At 63.9% G+C, this 3,868-nt stretch overlaps 1 long non-coding RNA gene across 1 annotated transcript; it reads left to right on the top strand.

Moving 5' to 3' along the window:
* Positions 1–2,095: 2,095 nt before the first annotated feature.
* Positions 2,096–2,659, top strand: LOC128138286 (uncharacterized). Its single transcript, XR_008233983.1, has 3 exons — positions 2,096–2,195; positions 2,457–2,516; positions 2,604–2,659. It is a non-coding gene; the product is annotated as an uncharacterized LOC128138286 (long non-coding RNA).
* Positions 2,660–3,868: the final 1,209 nt, after the last annotated feature.

The following is a 3,868-nucleotide window of genomic DNA, read 5'->3' as shown; positions in this document are numbered from 1 at the left end:
TGCTCCAAACGCCCTCCCTGCCATGGTGGGGCCTGGTGGCTGCCTGGGGAGCTTTCCAGGCACAGAGGGTTACCAAGCCATCTGTCCCTTCGGGCCTGTGGCAAAAGGGGGTGGCTGAGCAGGGGGCAGGGAGCCTTTGCTTTCCTGCCCTCCCCAACCTAGCCCTGCTCTCCCGCGTCCCCAGCAGCGTGCCCACGGCCACCACCTACCAGGAGGCTGCCACAGAGACTCCTGTGCCGCCACCTGCCAGGAAGCCAGACAGGAGGCTGGAGCTCAGCGACCAGAGCATTCTCGCCAGGGTGGTCGCGGACCGTTTCACAAAGAGGAAACTCTGTCTTTCATACAGGCAGGAAAAATACAGGTCCTCCGGCCACACATCGCAGAGGTGTTCCACAACGGCAACACAGATATCAAGATGAAGGTCCTGATGGTCTTCAGAAACGTGATGGGTCACCTGAAGAGGACGGAGGCCAGCGCCATGGCTCTGCAGCTGGCGGAGGAGCTCCTACCCCTCTTTGATGACGTAAGGCTGATGTGGGAGCCTGAACCCTGCAGATGGGCACCCTGCAATGACAGCTGCCCTTCAGCCCAGCCCTGCGAGCAGCACTCACGGCAGGGACTTCTCTCCTTTCTCCCTCGGGCTCTTGTGGGATGGCTTCTGGGTTCTGCAGCCCAGCATGGCTTCCGCCGACAGGCTGATGACCCCGGGCGACCTGAGTCCCCTGTGCTGGGGCCCAGCCTGGCCCCTGTGCAAAGCACCTGTGGGCCAAGAGCTGCTCTCAGAGCCCCGAGGGCTCCCCAGCTGCGCTGCCAGGCAGGACCACAGATTGCCACAGCTCCTGCGCGCAGAGCCCTCCCCCAGAGCATCTCCCCACACACCTGCCCTCGGGCTAATGCTCACAGTAAGCAGGCAGTGGCTGTTTCTCAAGTCCCCCTCCCCTTCTCCCTACCAGGAGTCCAGCCAGATGAGAGAGCTCTCCATCAGCCTCTTCCGAGATGTGATGCAGACTGTGGTGGGGAATGACAAGAGGAGGATGAAGAAGAAAGTGCGAAGGGGCCTTCTCCCGCTCTTCTTTCACATGTGTGATGAGACCGACAGCGTGGCCAAGGTAGAGATTCCAAAGCTGGCCGGCGACACAGGGAAAGGCGTGCTGACCCCCCGGGCACCAGGGCCAAGAGCTGCTGGCACGCGGACTCTGGGAGCGTGTGTCATCTCGGGGTCCGACTGACCGAGTCGCTGAGGGCAGGGCAGGGCTCCCCTCCGTCCCTGCACCGCTTCCACCGCTGCCCTCCTCATCCCCCAGTGCCTCTTGCTGCAGAGGCAGAAGGGGAGGTGGGATCCACTCCCAGCCACGCTCCCTCCACTCAGCCCTCCTCCTAAGGCTGTCCCTTAGGCAGGGTCCCTGCAGAACCAGCGTGAGCAGGGGCAGAGAAGCTGGCATGGACATTTCCCTGCTCCGGCAGGGCTCAGCAGCAGCCCGTGGCCCGAGGCATGAATACGCACGTCCCTACAGGCTTCCCTGCTGTCCCTGCAGGTGTCAGAGGCCAGAGGTTTTCAGCCTCGATCCCTGTCCCCCAGGGCTGTGCCCAGGACACCCCCAGATGTTTGGGCCAGGGCATGTCCCAGCTTCCCAAGGGCAGGATCACCCCAGGAGCAAAGCCCAGAGGAGGGGGACGCCAGCTCTCCTTCCCCAGACCGTGGTGCCATCTCCCAGCTTCTGCTGCTCTCCAGGTCTCTGGGGAAGCCCTCATCACCACCGCAGAGCTCCTCAAGTGGAAAGAGCTCAAACACCTGGTGCAGACACAGCAGACATGGAGGATTGGAGAGTGCTTGGTGAGGACAAGCCCCAGGGCCTGGGGACCCTGGCCCGTCTGCGCCTTGCAGTGGGACGGAGGGGGTCTCAGCACCCCTTGGACCCCTCTGCCTGTGGCGCTCTCTCAAACTCACTCCCGCAGAGCTCCTGGCTGGGAGACGGGAATGGCCGGGGGGGGACGGGGAACGAGGGCTGCCGGGAGGAGGGACTGCTCCGGCCAACTGGGGAGGCTCTGTGACATGCCGGTACCCTTGTGCCCTCTCGCTCTCTCTCTCCAGCTGGTGCAGGACAGGAGCAGGGCGGAAGAATACTTGAGCCAGAGCCTGCCATACCTGGGGGACGCTCAGGCCACCTTGCGAGAGGTGGCCGTGAGGTTCATCGGTGAGCCACAGCCCCCGGGGTCCCTCTTTTGGCAGAGCCCCAGCTGCCCCGCGCGGGGCCTTGGCCTCCTTCTCCCACCCCTGCCCACGCAGGTGGGCTTGGTGGCCGCCTTGCGCAGTCCCACCCCCCTCGGCTACTGGTCTTCCCTGGGCTCAGCCCTGGCGAGGGGGAGGAGGGCGTGCAAGCCCAGGCGGCAGGGCTGGGGCTGTGCTGCTGGGAGCATGCTGGGGAGCGGGAGGTCTGACGACGCTCTGTGCCTAGGGCTTGCTGCGCGGCCCCTGAGGGACCAAAGCAGGGAGAAGCTGGCTGAGATCTGCAGGGGTGAGTAGGGAGCGTGGTCTGGAGGGGACGCCCGGGCGTCTCTGCAGACACGGTGGGTCATCTCGGCTCTGTTTCTTTCGGTTGCAGCTCTTCAGCCCATGCAAGAAGACAGCGAACCCGCCATCTGTTCCCTGGCACTTCAGACCGCCCTCATCCTGAACTCTCCAAGGGTGCAGCGGACATGGGGACGCAGCCTGCGAGCATTGTGCTGCGGGTGCTGCTGAGCCAGGCAGAGGTGCAGCTTTCCTCGGGAAAGCGGCTGTATTTTAATAAAGCTGGAACAACAAGCCCAAACCCACAGTGTCCTTCAGCTGTGTCGCGTGCTGAGCAGACAGCGTCATCCCTGGCCTGTCCCGCTGCCTGCAGGACAGCTCGCCCCTCGGCACGCCCTGGCCCCAGGCTTGTTTTACAAGTTTACCCCTCGACGGGTCTTTCCCCAGAAGAAGCCACCTTTGTTCACCCCCTGGGGAAGTCTTTTCCTTAGGGAGGCAGAGGGCAAAGGGGAAATGGCAGCCCCCGAAGGAATCGGGATTGCCCGGAGAGCTGCCTGACGCCCACGCTTGCCAGCAGCCCTCCAGAAGTTCTCCTTCGCTTCAGTCCCAGAGTCCTTCCCCACGCACAGCACCCTGGGGCGCGGGGATGCTGCTTTGAACGACGGCCCCGGGTCGCAGCCCCATCTCACGGCCCTGCAGCAACCCTCCTCACGCTCCCACTCCCACAGCTCAGCCGAGACCCAAGAGGAGAAGCAGAGGTGTGCCGCAGGGGCCTGCAGTCCCCTCCGTCACGCAGCGAGGGTAGGGCGCAGGAAGGGTGCGCCCAGCTCCGGCCATCCTGTGGCTCTCCAGGCATCCCAGCGAGGCCCCAGCATCTGCTGTTGCTGCTTCGCCACTTCCCCGCCCCATGGTGGACTCAGGAGGGTTTCCAGGCAGAGTCCAGACGTGATAAGGGGGCAACTGCGGGGGGACTAGCGGACAAACAGAGTGCCTCCGTCACCATGAATGCCTCACAAGTGGTCCTCTGGAGACCAGGGGGCTCCTAAGAAGGCTGGACGAGCAGCAGAAGGCTCTGGGGCATCACAAAGACCTATGGAGGAGTGCCGAGGGGACTGAAGTGGTGTATTGTAGAGCCTAGGGGACCAGGCCCCCAGTCCAGTGGGGCTTCTTAGGGTGCTAGAGGTCCCGCAGAGGGGCCTGGGGGGCAATGAAGGCCTCAGGAGGGATCCTAAGAGGCCTAGAGCGATCCTAAGACAGCGAGAGGGCAAACGGAGGAGTCCTGCGGTTGGAGTGTGCCCGAGAGCCCTCCACTGGCCCCAGTGAAGGCCAACGGTGGGCTTTTGTGTGCAATGAGGGCCA

The sequence above is a fragment of the Harpia harpyja genome, unplaced genomic scaffold (genome assembly GCF_026419915.1).
Source record: "Harpia harpyja isolate bHarHar1 unplaced genomic scaffold, bHarHar1 primary haplotype scaffold_241, whole genome shotgun sequence".
Classification (NCBI taxonomy): domain Eukaryota; kingdom Metazoa; phylum Chordata; class Aves; order Accipitriformes; family Accipitridae; genus Harpia; species Harpia harpyja.
Note: the sequence above shows the minus strand (reverse complement) of the source record. Positions and strands in the feature narration are given on the sequence as shown.